This window comes from Quercus robur, chromosome 10, assembly GCF_932294415.1.
Source record: "Quercus robur chromosome 10, dhQueRobu3.1, whole genome shotgun sequence".
Taxonomy (NCBI): domain Eukaryota; kingdom Viridiplantae; phylum Streptophyta; class Magnoliopsida; order Fagales; family Fagaceae; genus Quercus; species Quercus robur.
Genome location: NC_065543.1, coordinates 44,447,329 through 44,468,140, shown reverse-complemented (window position 1 = coordinate 44,468,140; position 20,812 = coordinate 44,447,329). Strand labels below are relative to the sequence as shown.

Here is a 20,812-nt window from a genome sequence, read left to right as displayed (position 1 = left end):
GTGTTAAATATTTTGTAATTATTCTCCCATTGTTATGATGATTCAGCTTCCATTATTCAGATTTGCTTTGCTGGTTTTTAGCTTTGGTTTTTAAAATGCTTAAACTCAAATTTGCTGGTTTTTAGCTTTGTTGGGCAGTTTGGTGATTATGCAGATTTGGTGAGCATTGGAGTTTAATGTGCTGGGAGTAGCCACTTTAATGTGTAATGATGTATGATGTATGAATAAATGTGTAATGATGTATGAATAAAGAGCTGTTGGTTTGGTAAGTTATGTAGAAACTATGCAGGTTTGGTAAATTATGCAGGCTGCTGGTGATGCATGCAGGTTTGGTAAATTTTGCAGCCAGCTCCTTTAATACATAAAGAGAATTTTGTAGCCATTCAAAATTGCAGGCTGCTGCTGGTTTCCATTCAAAATTGCAGTGTCAAATTGACAGTTGATGCACAGTTAATATCACAAACTGCTTTGGCACAAACACTTAACAATAATGTAATAAATTGGTTCACAAATCATAGATTAATTAAAAAGACCATATTCCATTGCTAAAGTCTTGGATTGCAAAGAGAATTACACCAAAAAATCAGGCCTTTTCCCACTACTACAAACAACACATTCCAACACAAATTATGGCCTTTTTCCACTAATACATACACCAAAATTCAGGCCTTTTGCCACTAATACATACAACAAAATTCAGGCCTTTTTCCACTAACACCTACCCACCTAATGACCCATTCCCCCCCACCTATTTAGCCAACCAGAAGAAGCATCAAACAAAGTAGCATCCCACTTATCACCAGAGACAGCCCCAGGCAAATGAGTAGCCTCTTCTCTCTCTTCCTGTAGCCTACAATTTGAGCTTCAAGGGTCAAAATCCGTTGCCTCTGCTCCAGAATCAGCACCTTCCCACGCTCGCAGATTTCATCATCAAGCCACTGAAAAAATTTACACTTGCGTCCAACCTGACACCCAAGGACCAGATAAATGATGTTAAATGAACAACCAAAATCATGAAAAACAGTAACAAATAGTATTAGCAAATACTACCTTACCAGAAACTAAAATAGTATTAGCACAATATTCTTGTATTAGCACAATGTTCTTGTATTAGCACAATTTATATTGTCAGCAATAAGCTGAGTTTTTTTTTTTTTTTTTCCTTAAATTTTTTAAAATTTTTATTTATTTAAGAAAAGAAATTCTGGGTTAGACTTAGACTAAAGGGGATTGCAAGATTGAAACGAAAATGAACCTGAAGTGCTTCCAAAGTTAAAAACCCAGAAATTTAAAAACATTACAAAGAGAGATACTACCTTACCCAGTAATTTGGACAACCGTAAAACCTTCTTCCAAGGTTGTCAGATGTCCACGAAACAACCACAACGGGTCTCTCCGAGCAGAAGCATCAGGCTGGGCCCCTTTTTCTCAAGCTTCCACTCGATGACATCGAGCTTGAATCCATGGAAAGCAGTTGATTTGAAGATGGTTTTCGGCTGTGTGGTGAGCGAGGAGCAATTGATTTGAAGGTGTTTTTGAGTTCGTGACTGGTGAGGGACTTCAATCCGTGTGGTGACTGATGAGCGAGGAGCTGAGGAAATTTGGGGGTTAGGGATTTCTATTTGGGTGATTTGGGGTTTTGCTTGGTTAGGGACCGTCACGTGAGTGGCAAGTGACTAGGAAGGGGCGGGAGTAACTAACAGTGGTACTGTAGACATTATTTTATTATTGACTATCAATGCCATTTGCCACATCAGCAATATCCGTTTATGAAGTAACGGTAGGGACTAAAATGGAACCGTTTTTCTGGAGAGGGACTAAAAGCGGTAAAAAAAAAACTTAGGGACTAAAACGGGAATCGGGTCAAAATGTAGGGACCAAAATGTATTTTTCGCCTATTTGAAACACACACCCGAAACAGGGTGTAGCTTCTCCACAAACAGCCACACAGCCACAATGTCTGAAATAGAGAGTAGTGTTTTCATTACTGAAATAGAGAGCCACAATCTCTGAAATATAGAGAAGTACTGTTTTCATTACTGAAAATAGAGAGAAGTAGTGCTTTCATTATCTTCTTCAATATCATAAAGTAATATTTCCGAACGTGATCTACAAAATCATGAAACAGTATCTGAAGACTATATATATATATATATATATGGAGTTCCTTCCGTCAAACAAACAGTATCTGAAGACTATATATATATATATATATATATATATAGAGTTCCTTCCCTCAAACAGCCACACAGCCACAATGTCTGAAATAGAGAGAAATAATATTTCCGAACGTGATCTACAAAATCATGAAACATACCGGTAGTGTTTTCATTTTCTTCTTCAATATCATAGTTTTTTTATTTATTTATGAATTTAATATCATAGTTAATTGGCTCATAATTCCCTCAAAAACTTTTTTCTGTTCATGATATAGTTGGTATACTAATATATATAGTACTATTGTTTTTTTTAATTGAATTGTACTAATATAGTAGTAATGTTTTTTTTTTTTTTTTTTTTTGAGAAAAATAGTACTAATGTTTTTTTTATAACAACTAATTTTTTTGAATAGTAAGGGAGGAAAGTGGTTTTAGGTAAATGAAAGAAAAATGCTAGGGCCATGGTGTAAAATCCCCCATTTTCGACCTTCCAATAGAACATGCCATGTCAGAGAGTAGGCAATCAAACCTACCCCGCACACAGAATTGCTCCTTAAAACATATGGTTACTCCATGAGTATAAGGGTTTGTGAGGTGTGGGGAGTAAGGGTCAAAATTCAAGTCTTCAAAAGAAAACTTTACATACATATATACTTAAATTAGGTTAAAGTAGAAATTCTATTTAAAAAAAAAAAACTTAATTTCCTAAAATAAAATAAAAAACCAAACTTTCAGCTCCCAAATAGGAACCAAACCTCCAGCCACCGGATGGCGGATACTGCCATTGTAGAAGGTATCGGAGTGTTAAAAAATCGCCTGAGGCGCCATTTTTCACGTTGTTCGCGAACCCCACCCTCCTCAATCATCTTCCACCAGTACAATCCCTCTTTGTTGGACATATTGATTCGTTGGAATAATGAAACTTTGTATAGTCAATTGCTTTTGTTTGTTGCTAAATATGTTTTTAAGGCCTTGGAATTGCCAGTTTGGATCTTTTTTGATCTTTTGATTTTACGATATTATTGTTTGAACTTTTGCTGTTTGTCAGTCGATTGTTCTTTGTGGTATTGGGTTACAAGTTACAACATGAATTGTGCGAAGGGAGGAAAGTATTCTCTTTAAAAAAAAAAAAAATTACCAATGAATTATTACCTTTGTGGTATTTAGGACTATTAGTATATAGGGTCTGTTTGTATACAACTTATTTTACTGAAAACTGAAAGCACTATAGTAAAATAATTTTTAAATATGTGAATAGTACGTGGACCTATTTTTAATGAAAAAGTTGCTGAAAAATGAAGTTTTTGGGTTTCGTGAACAGTGCACGGGACCCATTGATGTGCACTGTGCACTGAAGAAAAGTCAGAAATCACGGCTGAAAAAAAAAAAAAAAAAAAAAACGCAGATGTGGGAAGCACAAAACGCACTCATAATAGAAAAATGCGTAGAAGTTACACAATTTTCCCTAAAAATGGCTCATATCAATTGGTGTATAATTGTGTTAATTTACAAAGTTGTTACAGTGATTATGTAAATTTACACTGATACTGTTCACTTTGTATATAGATCTTTATTCTTTTTTACGTATCTTGATGATAAAGGAAGAGAATGGATGGTAGTTATTGTGTGTGAAGAGAGAAAAACAATTTTAAAAATTAAGAAAAATTAATATTTTAATATAATATAATACAAAATACATAATTTGACGTGGAATTTTAAAAAGTAAATATGTGGGGAAAAAAAAAAGAGTAGACTCTTATATTAAAATGGACAAATTTTTTTACATAAAGTAATGTGAATGATAATTTGACTCTAATAGAAATACTATAGTGTTAACAATAACAATATATAGTGAAATTAGAATATATAAATTTAAAATTTTAATCATTCAATTTTAATAATAATAAAATAAATATTTTTATTATCAAAATAGTATTATAAATATTATAGAAAATTCCTACTATTTATAAATACGGTCATAATCTGATGTATAAATAATATGACTCTGACAATGCTTTTTTTTTTTTTTTTGGGTTTGCAAACTTGGCATTGTTGTCCGTGTCACTGTCAACCGTCAATTTTTTTTTTTTAAATAATAATAATATTGATCGGTATGGCAATGGCATCCGCATTGGTCGGCGGCAGACAGAAGCGTTGTAAGCTTCAGGATTTCAGAGGTTCGACTTGGATCCAAACCCCCGTGTGGGCATAAATATTAAATAGCTCGCATTCACATTGATTTTCTTTTTCTTTTCTTTTTTTCCAATTTACAAATTTGATTGTTACTTGGATCTTTTTTTATTTATTTATTATTTAATAATTGATATTCTTTTTTCATTCTTAACCAGCTTCAACTCAGATGAAGCTGTGAGCACAACGATCAGACTGAAAGCTTTTATTTCGAAAGCTTTTTATGGCCTATTGAACAGGTTTGGGTTCTTGGTTTTATCTCTCTATTCCTTTGTTTTTCATTTTTTTTCAAGACAATTGGATCATTTTTTGTTTAATAATTGATTTTTTAACTTTTGTTTTCTGTGAGTTTCAGCTTAAAAACTGCTGCGTTGGAAGTGGTGAAACTAATTTCTAAAGCACTTGTTTACCTACTAACAAGGTTTGGGTTCTCCTTTCTTTTTTTCAAATTTGATTGTTATTTGCCTTTTAGTTTTCTACAAGTTTCAACTTAAATTCGGCTCTTAATTTGTTGAAGGTTTCAATTTTGGAAGCTTTTTATCACCTATTGAACAGATTTGGGTTCTTGTATAAATATGTTCTAATAGGGTCTAGCTTCTGGATATGCATAATTTGGGATTATTTAGATAGGTCAGATAGAGCATATTAGGTTTATTATATTTATCAATATGTAATTGTTAAAATTATTGGTTGAAATTGATTTTTTGATTTTTTTTTTTTTTTTTTTTGGGGGGGCTGTCCATTCTTATTTGGGATTTGTTTTATGTGAATTGAATTTCTTAACTATTGCTCAATTCATAATATTTTTTCTTAACTATTGCTCAATTCATGATATGTTTTAGCTATAGAGTTACTCTCTTTTTTTTTTAATGGATTTGATGCAGTCATCGAAGATTAATTTGTTACCACTTCGAAGTTCTTCTAAGGATCTGTGTGTGAAATTCAATTAAAGTAAAAATCATTTGTTTTTGAAGTTTTAGTTATGTATGTCCTTAGGTTAAAACGGTTTCAATATGGGTTTTAATTAACATGTTATGGTCAATTTTGTATTCAAAGGCAAAACTGTAATGAATACTAATGCTTGAACTTTGTCCTTCATTGGCCACATTAAACTCCCAAGATGACTCTAGAGATAGAATTGATCTCCATACCAAAGGAAGAGTATACTCACTTCCTAGCTCAGCAAAAGGGAGTTGCTTCTTCCTTTACTCCCACTTTAGCCCAATCAGGTAGTGCATCCTATTGTATTTTATGTTACACTTCTGATCCATGGGTCATTGGAGTCTAAGAAAATAAAAAGTAAGATATTTAAGATATCCTAAAAAATCCTAGACTCAACTAAACTTATGAAACTACCAAAATATCTTTAATTCATAGGGATTGCTGAAATTAAATTTTGCTCCTAAATGCAAAATTGACCATAACTTACTTAATAAAATCCCATATTAGAAACTATTTCAACCTAAAGACACACAACTAGGCGTTTAACATCGCATGACTTTTACTTCAACTAGACTTCAAGCCATCCCCACAAAATAAATCTTGAATATGCGAATTTGTAAAGTAGTAACATTTTAATGTTCCATGGCTGCATCAGATATGTTGGTTTGGAACTGTTGTGTTGCTTATCTAATTTCTGGGTTGTTGTGAGGAGTGTGGGTGATTGCCTTTTGGGAATTTATTGACCGAGTGTCAGCCATTGTTTTGGTTGCTATTTATTTTTGGTATTGCTCACTGGTGCTGCATCTTATTCACTTGTTTACTTTCTTTGTCTTAATTGGGTGCTTATTGGAATCCAAGGAAGGTATACAACCCAATTTCTTATTCCCCTTTGATATGCTCTCTATTACTTTGATTTGTCTTTAGGGGAGTTATTATGCGCAATGGGCCTTGGCTATTGAGGTTTTTCTTTTGATAGTAAGAAGTTTACTTATCTAAGTGATGATCTCCCTCCTATTATGGATTAGGAGTTGTTTGTAGAAAAGTATGGAATCCAAAATAAGTTGTAGCCAAGTATTTTTGTCCGCTACCAAACTTGTGTGGGACAAACCTACGAGCTAAATTCTGGTGTCAATTCTGAGTGCTGAATTTCTATCTTTTTCTTCTTCTATTCTACCAAACTTGTTTTGCTTGGTTGTTTTTGAGCTCTTTGAAGATTTAAGAAAAGAGTTTCCTATTATCATTGTTGGGGCATATTCTGATTAGTATAAAAATTAGCAGAAAGGAAAGGGGAAAAGGCATTTTTGTGTACTGGCATGGTTGTATGTTTTCTTTTAAGTTTTTCAAGTTTCTTTGATATTTAAGGCCAATGATAGATGAGATTTGTGCATCCAATGAAAACATAGTGTGGATGAGATTGGAAAAAAGAGGAAGAAGAGATGGGTTTTATTCCTTTGCCAGTTGGGTTTCTTGTTATGCTTGTTAATTTAAGATAGTCAATGCTTGAGATTTTGACTAGAGTTTATGCCCCTGATGCTGAACTCCTAGTTTTTGTTTTTAATGGGGGAGGAAAGGGCGGATGGGGGGGGGGGGGGGGTGGTAAACAGATGCTGAATTGTTGAAAATTGTCTACGTTGATTTATTTATTTATTTATTTTTATAAGTAATTATTTGTTTGATTGAATGGTGTTTGTGACAAATTTTTCTTAAGATTTTAACATTTATTTGTATCTTACAAATTACAATTATATGTTAATTTACTTTAGATTATGTAACCATAACTGGAAATAACATTTATTTGTTTGTTCTTTTCTTAATATGTAACTTTCGCTTCTAGTTTTTTCCCCACCAAAGGAAATAAATTCAAATACTTTTTAACCATATAAATGATCCAAACAAGGGATTAAAAACCCATGAATTGCCCAAAAAAAAAAGAAAAAAAAGAAAAAAGAATTGCAAAATAATTATTTCCAAATCCCTTGATTGATTTGAAATCCAAATCCTAAATCTAAATCCATGCTCCCAAATGCAGCCAAGGGGTTGGGATCCTTTAAGATTTTTATGTTAGCAAGGCCTGGTTGTGCTATTAAATTATCATATATCCATGATACCAGCCTTCACTAAACTTAGCTTAGAAATCACAAGCACTAGATTTGTGCATGTCTATTAACTAGGAGGTTCATCACTTCTAATTTAATTTACTGTGAATGCCAAGAGTCTTGTAGCTTAGTAGCATTGATTGGTCTCCTTTATGAGGAAAACCATAGTTCAAATCAGCCTCCATATGTTTTCTTTAGTATCTTTCAAAAATACCTGCAATTTTCCATGGAAATCTCTACTTCAGATCTTCCTTTTGCTTTCAAGATTCTCAAAACCAAGAAACTTTCTTCCTATGCTTTCTTCAAAGTGCCCTCTATGACAGCAATGTTCAATGAAGTAATTTTAGTATAGGTTTTTTTGGGGTAATTACAGATGAGATAACCCACCTAAGATTAGAACTATTTTCACCTTGACTACCCATGGTTCAAAATTTAGCACTTTGCCTACCTGAGATTAGCTTTGTTAGGCTTCCGTACTTTTTAGATGAAAACAAACATAAAATGAATATAAAAAACTAGGGATTGAAATTTTTACAAAAATGGATGAACATTACAAATGAAGATCCCTAGCCAATTCCGAAGTTTTGGGGCTAAGGTTTGGTTGTTATTTTTTACATTTTCAATGTCAATTACTAATGCATATGTGAGGAATAGTAAGTCTTATATCGGACCTATTGCTTATTGAATGACTTCAATTACAAACTCACTACTGCACAGTCACACACATATATAAAGACTGAATTTTAAGAATTCTTGATGAGACAAATTGTCAAAGATTATTTCTTGTAGCAAGGGTGAATGAAATTATATTGTTAGTGGCTTGTTCATCTTTTCATCTTGAATTGCACTCATTGTGGTAGGTTTGGTAGAGAAACCTAATAAATTTGAAGGGATTTACTTTTTTTTTTGGAAGTTAAGTGGATTTTGATTTTCTTATGTTTGGAAGAAAAAGTAACATCAAAGCTGAAGGGTTTCTTGTTTGTGTATGTGCCAGTAATGAAGCACTCTCTTTCATTGAAGCATTTCACGTGCTTCTTGATGACCTTGCCTTGTTTCCGACTGCCTTAATTGGTTTACACTTTCAAGTTTTGGGCGTCTCGCCACTTCATACACATTTTGCTATCGTCTTGCTTTTCCTCATGGCTACAATCATCCATTGCATTGCATATATGGAGATTAAACTACAACCTCAAGATGCTGGGTGCCTCCCTGTATTGAGGTTCATTTGTTTGGTTTCTGGAATTATTACTATTGAGCTACTCTTCGCAATAATCATCTCTCCCTTTTGGCTATTCATGGTAAATTTATGCCCAATCCTGATCTTGGGGGTACTGCGTCATTTGTACCAACAAATTTATCAGTGTGTACTCAATGCAATATGTAGCTTGTTTAAAAAGATTTGTCAATTAGTTGATCAAATATATGACTGGGGGTCCTACAGAAATTCCAGTAAACAGCTTCTCAAGCATTTTCTTCAAGGGGGAAGGAAGACAATTGATGAGGACAACAAAGAGCTCAAGGAAAAAGAATATTAAATATACTAAGATTCAAGAATTATGGTCTAGTTTTAATGTTGGACATTCTTAGCACCTTTGATAGGTTATTTTAGCTATTATTGAGTCTTAGTAATGAGTCTTTTAGATTGGGAAGTTGTTGGATCAATTGTAATTAAGTTTACTAGAATAAGGGCAATTTGGTAATTTTTGGAATGGGCTATCCTTGGCTACCAAAGGCCCATGAGTCTTATTTAATGTCTTGAGTCCTTGATTCCAAATGTGTCCCAGACTATTGACGTTACTATTGAATTGCAAAGGAGACGGAGAAGGAAATTGGCTTTTAGAGAGAATCATTGTCCATTTGCCTACAATAGGATCCCCCAATAAACTTTCCAGGCAAGCATTATTAGAATGATAGAATCATGGTGGTGATCAGTAGTGTTTCACAGTTCCACATCCTAGGATGCACTTTGGCCTCTTTTAGAGTTTAGAAATTTAAACAGTTAGTGATTGTCTAGAACACATATTGATTCAAAGTTTTACAATCTTGAACTTGTACTAACTGATTCCAGTCATGGATGGAATAGCCTCAGTTGAAGTTTCCAAACCTATTGATGGTGTTTTCTTTCCCCCATAGTTCTTATATATTCCACAGGTTGGGCCACTGTAACAAAAGTATATACATATTCACATAGATGACATGCACACATGCATGCTTACTCACATACACGGACAAATACAAGATAGTGAATTTCTATTTGGTGGAAATTTGTAAATAATAGTAAAACACATAATGAGAAGAGCAGGCACTGTAAACATACAATTATAGGAAAAATGAAAAAGGTACGAAATGTGGCATACTTCAACATCAGTTACTACAGTTCCATCAAAGAGGATGGCATGAATCCTTCCAATAACCTAAACTAAAAAACAGAAATCCATCACTTTATTGTAATAAAATCTAACAGAGAGATGCTCTAAAATCTATATTGTATACATACCACAAGGAGAGTGTTAATATGCTCCATGATGTATTTTACAAAGTTTCTGTTTTGGGCTAATAACGTATTCTACAAAGTAATCATTTACTTTTCTATGGCCGAACTATAGAGCTACATAGTTTAATGTTGGATCTTCCAGGAAATTCTTATTTTCCACAAAAGCACCCCAAAAAAAAATGTAATATTAATTTGTGAAGTCATATTGGATGTAACACAGGTTTTTTTTTTTTTTAATGATAATTTAATAGTTACAATAATGGAAAAGAGGATATTTGTTCTCCTAAAAAGAAGAGGATGCTATGTCACTAAGCTACCAAACTCTTGACAACCGATAAGTAGCGTTACTGTCACTTATATACTTCAATTTCTACTTCTTATCTTTCAGTTCCAACCAAGTGCTCTTAAATCAGGAAATTGGGTCTATTGAAAATTTCAGCATTGTTTAGAACATGCAGTTTTTAGGTCTAGCCCTTGATTCTCCTCTAGAGTGTAATCCTCTGAACTTATGTCAACAAAGTTGATAGTACCATAGCGCTTATTCCTCTCCCTGATCACGTTGACCTCACATTGTAATGAACTAAAACACATCAAATATACAAAATCACCAAATTCACAAATTGCCACATTTTACACACAAATCAACCAACATGATACGTATAAGCTAAAAAGAAATGTACAAACAGGTCCTTGAAGGTAGTCCTCCTGCATGCAAAGCAAGGCAGTCCCCATCATAGAGCATTTTAATTGTCCAATTCTATGGTGATTGTTTTCATTTTCTTTCTTGGCTATTAAGGGATCCGCAGTAGCCTCACTTGTAGCACGAATTGGATATCCATTCCAGCCCAAATTTAATTAGTGAAACCAAGAAAACTATCTTCAATTCTTTGTGTCACTAATCAAAATTGTCAAATTAGTTTACACCCAAAGTTGATTCTATCAAATAATGAAGGAAAAACATCAATTACAATAACAACATCTTAGTTCCAAAACTTGGGAGTTGGCTATCTTGCAAATCCTCAACAAACTAATCAAGGTCGATTACATAAATTCTTTTTCACCATTCTATCATATCCAAAGTCATATTCTCTTGTGAAAAACATAATAATACCGTGAAAAGAAATGAAACCCAATATTTTGTTTTCAATGAGAATTACATTCTTTTTTTTTTTTTTGTACAAACCAAAACAAAAACAAACAAGTAAAGTTTGAAAGATGAAATAGGAGAATATGTAAGATAAAATTTAGAGTATAGTAGAAACAAAAAAAACATAAACATATCTTCAACCATAGTTGTTTAAGTGTTTAGAGAAAAAGAAAGCTCAATATACGATAGTGTATATATAAAAGGTGTCTTCTAGTTTATGATCTTTACTTTACATATTTCCTTTTGATGGAGATAGGCTATATATATAGGCTAGACTAGGGACCCTTTTAAATTGAGATTTGTTCCATAATCTCGTTCCATCAAGGAGTTTAAAACTTGTAACTTCAAGGTGTTTATTAACCAAAGGGGTTATGGCAATTGAAAATTACTTAGAAATTGTTATTCACCATAATGTTTTTCACAAATAAAATCCTTAAGACATGAGTTTTCATTTATCATTTAAATGTGGGCCACATAAAGTTTTCTTAACATCTTACATTCTCCCACTTGGCCCACTTGAGCTTTGAATTTCTTGATAAATGGTATTAACTTAAATATGGCCATGATCTTACTCATGTCAACTAGTTGTGAAATGCTCCCACTCAAATAAAAAATCCAATATATGAATCATGGCAGTAATACCCTCAATTATAATGAGTACTTCCTTCCATGTATTATAATGTACAGTAATCCTTACAAGAGTACTTTATGAGCCATTAATTCTTTATGAATAGACTACCTATTAGCCATTTGGGTCTTCTTTTATACATCCCCATGGATATATCATCCTTATATATCTCCACAGATATATCTAACTTAATACATATACTTTATGTGCACAAAATAAAAATCATATATTTTCTTCTCCAAAAATAACCAAATATGTGTTTAAAACATAGAATAATTAGACAGAAATTAAACACTAAATGAGCTAACAAGTTCCATATGTCCAAAAGACTTTTATACTGCTGTTAGGGGTGTCTTTCGTCGCCCATATGATGTTAGGGGAGTCAAGACTGAGACTCGACTTTAGGCTTGGAATATGGCCCAAAGGCTATCGGTGAAGTGTAAAAGGCCCATTTTGCTCAAAGTCTAGGTTGCATCCAACAAATATTATAATGAGGCCCCAAAATACCTCTTGCCAAGATAAGCTAGCACAAAGGGTGGCTCACCACAATGAGTGCTTAAATAATAGTCTAGCGGTAAGTAAGAGAAACATCCAACGATAGATGTTTGGAAAACCAATAAATTTATTTGCATAGTAAAAATTATGCATTTCCTCCTTAGTTAGTTAATATAAAAGTGAGGCCAATATAAAAAGTACATGAGGAAAAATTGTCCAGCAGTGAATATGATAGACCTCCAATGGTAGATGTTGACAGATTAATAAGTGTATTTACATGATAAAAATCATATATTTTCCTCATTATTATTAAGTTAACATAAGGGAAAATTTCTATAGTATCTAAGACATTATAACTTTCATTGTAATAACAATAAATAAGGATTAAAGGTTTCATAATTACAAATAAAAGATGAAAAAATAGGATGCAATGAAGGGAGAGAGAGATTCTAGCTCAGTGCAGTAAATGTTCAACTAAGATTTTAAGGGGAATATATATGTGTAGGGCATGAATGGGGTAGTGTAGGTTACTTTGAGTGAGTGGACATTTAAGCTTGTGGTGGTGTGATGGAATTAATGTTGAGGCTAAGGTTTTAATGGATAAAGAGTTGTTTGTAATTGATTAGGAAGCATTTATGGGCTGTGAATATGCAGAAAAAGAAAGGAATGTTTGAGGCTAAGTGAGTGTGGGTTAAGGGGAATGATTTATGAGTTTTGGGAGAGTTGAACCACAAGCAAGATGACAAGAAGATTAGAAATTTCAGAGGGGTTTTTTAGTGTCTTGTGGGTTGATATGCTTAGGCTTTTATAGGGGAGTTTAAGAGAGCATTAATTAGCAAAAGTCCAAAACGTAGGACTGATTCAGGGGCAGAATAGCTGATATAATTATCCTAGGATTTGGCCTAAAATGAGAGATTTTCTTTTGAGGCTATTTTACTTCTTTGGGCAATGTCACACATGGGTAAAAATCAGCATAATCTTGCATTGGATTGTGTTCAGCCAATACGATTAAGGCAAGTATTAAGGAGGAATCCTAGTGCTACAACTGAGATTTGGACCCTAGGAAGTAGGATTCAACACCCCAAGCCAAGTGTCAAAGTTTAAGTCCACTTCAGATGGTTTTGCTGGATATCCCTTTATGCCTTCCAAACCACATGTTTCCAAATTTTCCCCTTTCAGATTCATAGGCTTGGTTCATGAACCAATTACATACATTTTTAGTAATAAAATAAATTATTTGGTTGAGAATTTCATGAGTTTGGAGGTCTTGGTTATGGCTTCCTTGAGTTGTGACCAAAACTTGGGGAAGAATGGTATTTATTGCCCATTAGCCTTTAGGTGCCAGCTTTTGGTATTGTTCACATCAGACTTGGCAGTGGGACATGTGGCCAGCTCCTAATTTGGTTTGGGAGCTCGGTTGCCTCTTGAGGTGACCTCTAGTGGAAGGTAGAACTGAATGGAGTTCTCCAGCGGGGCTAGTTTACACACATGGGCTGTTTTGGCTGAGATTTCATATTGGGCTTGGCCATGAGGATTGAGTATTTTGGTGGGCCTCTGACTTGATGGTTCTTTCCACTTAGGCCTATTATTTTGCTTTCTCTTTGTGAGCCTTACAAAATGGACAAAGCTACCATATATTGCCATGGATTTTTATTCCACATGGGCTTTAGTTGTTAGAAATAAAATGAATCCATGAGCTTTAAAAAATATTTATGGTAGGTTTTGGGTATTAATTTCCATGAGTTTTAAATAACAACTTGTATAGTTTTTCATAATTTTTGCTATGGATTATTTTTGTAAATGATATTTTTCTTTGGGGCTTTTAAATAATAACCTCCAATATTTCTTGAGAATAATATTTACCATGAGTTTTAAATAGAGGCAATATCCATTGGTTTCAAATAAAATATGGTAACAACCACTATAGCAGAATAATGTGATATTCTCATGGGTTTTTCTATAGATAATCATAATATGCTTGTAAGGTGAATAATTATCATGAGTTTTGGAAATAGATATTAAGAATGTATAAGATAAATAGTGAACATATGTTCTTATATAAATTCCATGAGCTTGTAGTATGTTATGAAATAAATAGATGTCATGGGTCTAAAATAAATAATCATAACTTTCCATGGGCTTTTATATTAGTAACACTAATTCATAATTCTCCATGAGCTTGATAAATGTTTGCCATGGGTTTTGGAAAAATGAATAGTGTTACATAACATAAATAGTTACCATGAGTTTATAATATGGTATGAAATAAATAAATATTACGGTTTAAGATAAATCATAACTTTCCATGGGTTTTTATATTAGTAACACAAATTCATAATTTTCCATGGGCTTGATATATGTTTGCCATGAGTTTTGGCAAAATGAATAGTGTCACGTAACATAAATGGTTACCATGGGTTTTATAAAATAGATTTCATAGGCTTAATAGGTTTAAGAACTTAAAACGTTGTTAATCATTGGACTTTAAGTGAAATACTTATGATATAGAATTTTGCCAAGTATTGATAACTTTGGACTTTTTACAAAATAGTGCCAAGTAACTAGCTTGAGCTTTTAACATTGCCAATGAGAATTGGGTTTTTGATACATTGCCAATAAGGATTGGGCTTTTGAAATATTGCCAAGCATTAGTAGCCTTAGGCTTTAAAAAAGAATGTGATGTGTGAAGTGAGCTCGTAGGGCCAATTTTGGGCTTAGCTAAATAATGATAATTAAAATTGGACAAAATATGAGTTTTTTGGGTTTTTTGTGATAATTTATATCATGACGCAATTTAGATAATGAGATATGAAATATTTGTGATTAACATGGAGCAAAAAAATATTTAGGAAAACCTAATAACTTATTAGTTGTATTTGAAAATAAATAGGTGGTACTTAAATAAAATTAGGTGTAAAAAAAAAGTACCCTAACAACTGCTTTGCTGGCAAACCTTTAGTTAAACATATATTAGCTCAATAATTTTAACACAATGGACACTTTCAATTTCTTAAAATTCTCTTTTAGACTGAGTTACTTAATGTTGATATGTTTATTTCGGCTTTCACAATCATTGTCCTTAGAAAAGAAAATTATAGCCAAGTTATCTTTAAAATCTTTAAAGGTCTTGTCACAAAATCAACAATCTTAAGACCTATCCATAATGTCTGTCTTATAGATTCATAGCATATAGGATATCTTACATGACAAAATCAAATCACTACTTCCAACTAGTATGTCATTCATATTTAGGCGTAAAAACAATGCATTTACTCCCATTGATCTTAAAGTATATACATCGATTAACAATGTGTCCAGTAAAACCAAATGGCACAACAAAGTTGGTGAACCTTTATATGCCATTAGTGGGATACCTATATGCCTTAACTGTTAACATAAAACTTTTATTGGGAGTCAAACTTTATGGAGCTTGTAAATTAATATTAATAGCTTTCACAAAACCTTTAGCTTTATAAGAATAAATTCCCAAGTTCTTACTCTTAAGCAATTAGATCACTCTCACTCTCATACTCAGTTTCTCATTTGACATATTTATTCAATGAGATGGGTGGTTCATCCACATGAGTACCAAAACAAAGATCCACAAACCCAAACAAAATAAACTTTAATGCTATGAAACTTAAACTTTAATCTAAATTAACCAATGTCTATTTTGTAGTAAATTCGACCATCCTATGGGCAAAGGCGCATCATGCATGAATTTACTATAAAACTTTAATCATAAAACTAGTAAATATAACACTAAGAATCAAATTTTCCATACCCATGGGCCTAGGAAAAATCTCATATGAATGCTACATTCACCATTTTATTCCAATTAAATCATAAAAATAATAACCTCCCTATGGGGCCAAGTCATTATCTTCATGAATTAATTGCCACTTAGATGCCTTATTCCTAATGAAGTCTTGTAAAAATTTCTTAATGTGATTATCATCATGACTTAAGATGCTATGGCCACTTCTAAGTCATTTTGATAATCACCACTTCAAATAGCATCATAAAGATCAACCAATCCTAATATTGATCATGACAATATGCACTCCAAAATGACATGAAATAATATTTCAATACATGATAAGTGCAAAGAAACCTAAAATGCACATAAATAAATTACTCACATCAATGATCCAAATCTCATATGTAACAATAAAGTTTATGAAATAATTGCAAACTTACATGCAACACGTTTATCCTCATAATTTATTGTAAAAACGTTATGGTCTCCAAAACATAGTGATCATTTGTGTTATCATGCCAAATATATTGATCCACAATAAATGGTCCCTAAAGCAATTCACTATTGAAAATTGTACAAAAATCAAGATGAGGCATGTTTGTCATATGAGCCACCATACGGTCATAAATTATTTGCCAAATAATTAAGATTTTTTTTTAATCCAAGAAACAAACATAAATACTCAAACGAGCATTTGATGAATAACAAAATCAAAATCAAATTTTACAAACACTTTAAGTGCCTTGGCATTTATTTTAGTCGAATTACCAACTAGCTAGTCCACATTAGCATATTGTAAAATACTACATGTGGACAATTTAAGATTAGAGAAAACAAAATCCTTGAGTCATACATGTAATGAAAAACAAAAACATGCAACGTAACTACTAGTGAACATGTCTAGTTCTATATAGATAATAATCACGTGGATTTCAAATTAATACTTCCAATCTCAAAACTCAATGGTAATTCATTACACAAATATCAATAAAGATGCAAAACAAAACTTGTTCTCTAGGATTTAGAGCACACATGCACTATATTTGCATTCAGGACAACTTAAATTTCATCTCAAAATTAAATTAGTGCATGCAAACTTTTACCATGGATGGTACAAATATACCATGATTGGAAAAAATAGAAATTTCTCAAACTAATATCACTAAACAACATAGCATGAAGAATGGTTCTGATACCAAATGTAAGATAAAATTTAGAGTATAACGGAAACAAAAAAATAAATAAATATATCTTTAACCATAGTTATTTAAGTGTTTAGAGAAAAAGAAGGCTCAATATACAGTAGTGTATATATAAAAGGTGTCTTTTAGTCTATGGCTTTTACCTTACATATTTCCTTTTGATGGAGATAGGCTATTTACATAGGCTAGACTAGGGACCCTTTTAAATTGAGATTCGTTCCATAATCTCCTTCCATCAAGGAGCTCAAAACTTGTAACTTTAAGGTGTTTATTAATTGAAGGGGTTATAGCAATTGAGACTTATTTAGAAATTGTTATTCACCATAACGTCTTTCACAAATAAAATCCTTAAGACATGAGTTTTCATTTATCATTTAAATGTGGGCTACATAAAGTTTTCTTAATATCTTACATAATAGAGATTAGAGATAGAGACTCACCACCGGGCTGGTATATAGGAAAGCATGTGAATGTATGAAGAGCATGAGAAAAAGGGGGAATCCAGAAGCAAAGAAAAAAGTAAATTTTATAGGTATTGAAGATTCTTTCACTACGTTACAAAAAATTGCCTTCCAGTAACCTTTTTGGTGGATTTTAATTTGTCACAAAAACAAAACCTTCTCATAAAAACAGGACATTAACTTAAAAATTTATTGTTTCGTGAGTTCAAAACACGAAATATTGCTTGATAGGTAAACAAATATACAGTGTATATGTTTTTCTTTTTCGGAGTTACAGTATTTCTTTTGATATTAAATTTTTTATCTGATATCCCCAAAGAGACTGCAAAGCATTTTTTTTTTTATTCCTATACATAATAAACAAAAGAGTATAAATCAATTTATATAATGCCATTACCCAATGTCAGTCCCACTAATAGAGCATGTCGTTGTGAGGTACGATTGCTGTCTTAAGTCCCAACCTTTGTTACTTTTGCATTAAGCACCAATGCAGCACCATAGTATAGATTAAACAATATAAATTATTGGTTCATAAACTCTGAAGCAATTTATAAGTTCTAACAGCAGCAAAACCTTAGTTACAAATTTTTGGGACGAGTTCTCAACAAATTAGTTAGGATCAGCTACATATATTATTTTCCTCCATTTTATCCTATCATAATTCATACAATTTGTTTCTTCTCTAATTGAAATGTTATTTTTTATTACTTCAATAAATGATATTTTTGGACTTCTTTTACCTTTTTTTTGTTCCTAGCTCGTTTGATTTCAAAAAGTGGTGTATTAGTTTTCATTTTCTTTGTTCTATATTCAAATCTTAAATTTGAATATAGAAAAAGACACTTATTTTCACATTTGGTAGTGTTTGTTAAATTGTTTTGAATACATAATTTTGGTATAAAATATATCATACCTGGTGATAGGGCAAAAATGTATTGACCCATTGCAAATTAATTAATTAAGTCAATTTAACATGCAAAACGTGGTAGCACAAACAAATCACCAAATAACTAAATACAACGGAAATTAAATTTGACACGAATGATTTGTTTACGAAGTGGGGAAACCACTGAGGCAAAAACCTCACTGGGTGATTTTAAGGTCACCACTCCCAAGAATCCACTAATCAATAATCAAGCGATTACAAGTAAAAGGAATCTTATCAACTACCCTTGGCCTATCCCAAATTACCAACCTACAATTGAATCTTCACTCCAATACCTAATTAGACTTGATCTTGTAGTGGCACTCTTTTTGTTCAATGCATAAATCGCAGTACGTGACTAACCAATGATGCACGAATCCAAGTACGTGACTGACACCGACAACTTGAAGAAGATGTTGGCTGCAAAGTTCTTTAGTTCATCAACGATGAAGATCAGGAAGCTCTTTGGTTACAAAACCATTGGCGTAAAGACATAGTAGCTTCTTTCAGAGAGAATAAGACACTAGGTCACTCAATGCATATGCAATGCGACGGCCTTTAAAACAATCTTTATATATGTCTAGGGTTGTGAGAAAATAAACACTATACAAATATACAAGCATGGGCCAAAAATCAAATTTGGAATTTCTAATTTTGTAAGTCTTGACAGAAATAGCTTGTGTCAACCTTCGACTTTAAATCTCGATAGAAGTCTTTCTGTTGAGATTGCTGTCGAGATTGCTATTGAGCTTTAATGAATAGCTCTTCTTCACTTGTTTTTTGGTCAGATCTTCATGGTTTTATCACTTGACTTGAACTCTTGTTTCTTAAAGTACTAAACCCATCCTAGATCTACCCAATTACAAGTAAAGTATATTTTGTCAAAGGATTAGCCAATTACATAAAATATGTCCTTAAGAATCTCCCCCTTTGGCAATCCATGACAAAATCACAACAAAACAAATAATCATGAGAGAAGTCTTAAATCACTAAACTCATAACCACTTGTTGTATTACAAACTAAATATATCCTTATTACAAAATAAATATATCCTTACTACAAACTCTTGAAAAACTTTGCAATAAGAGAATTCATGGCAAGATAGACTTTCACAACCTGTCTTTTTGAAACACTTAAAACAAAACTTATCAAGGTATCATGTGTGAAACAGAAATAAAGATTGCGTACATAAAGAAACATGCATATAAAGATAGAGAAAAAACAACACATGTAAAGGTAGGTGAAGAGAAACATATATCATCATCATATATGAAAATAAGTACAATGTATGTAAATATAATAGTAAAAAAACCAAGGTACAATAGGCTAATGTAATAAAAGAAGAAAAAACATAAAGTCCTGACTACATCCCTCAAAAACTATGAATATTCCCCCTATCAAAAATGTCCTATACTAACTCTCCTCCTAAGTACAAGACTACTTTCAAAACCATAACTACTCCCTCTTTTTGTCACGAATGACAAAGGGCAAGTCACTGAGAGGTCATCATCTCGTCATCACCAAAAGAGTTAGCACCGTCCTCTTCATCCTCATCCTCATCGTCGTTGTCCTCAGAAGGAGAAGCTGCGGGACTCTCTAGAGAAGAAGAGGGAGCAAAACCAGCCATACGAGCCTGTCGGCGAGCAATGCGACCCATTTAGGTGTTCATCCGACACATCTCATCAGTGAGATAGTCTAGACGACCACCAAAGTTAGCCTGCATCCTCTGGAGCTACTCCATGATGGCCTCGAGGGTCACACCACCAGTCGCAGAGGTAGAAGAGGCTGAAGAAGACGAAGCCGAAGATGGTGAAGTTGCAGGAGCCGCAGGATCGATCGTCTTAATGCGTGGCCGCTTCGACTAAAGCTGAGCCTTACTCCACCGGATAGAACTAGGGTTGATGGCACCCATGACAATGAAGAGAGGAGAGAGAGGAATAGGAATGGAGAAGTGCTGAAGGATCCACGTGATAGCCAAAGGAAAGATGAGTTTATCACAAGTAACGGTATCCTGATAGACATCAATAATAGATGTGATGAAATGATAGGGAAAATCAATGGTAAGATCCTCCATCAAAGAAAGAAGAAAACAAGCATGCAACTCAGTGATGGAGTAATAGTGAGACAATGGTGTGAGAGTGAATGTCATCACCATGTTAAGGAATCTTAGGCCTTTAGCAAAACCTGAGCATGAAGTGTTTAGCTTACCATTCCATATGGAAAGAATCTCACAAAAGTGAGAGATAAGCTCGTCTCTGGACACAGTTTGTAGACGATCACAACCAAGGTAGTCAAGATGCGCTACCCTAGGA

General features: G+C 33.0%; 1 pseudogene; it reads right to left on the bottom strand.

Annotated features, from left to right (window-relative positions):
- LOC126704220 (uncharacterized protein At5g50100, chloroplastic-like) overlaps positions 1-20,157 on the bottom strand; it is a 105,898-nt pseudogene extending 85,741 nt beyond the window's left edge.
- Between the last annotated feature and the right edge of the window lie 655 nt (positions 20,158-20,812).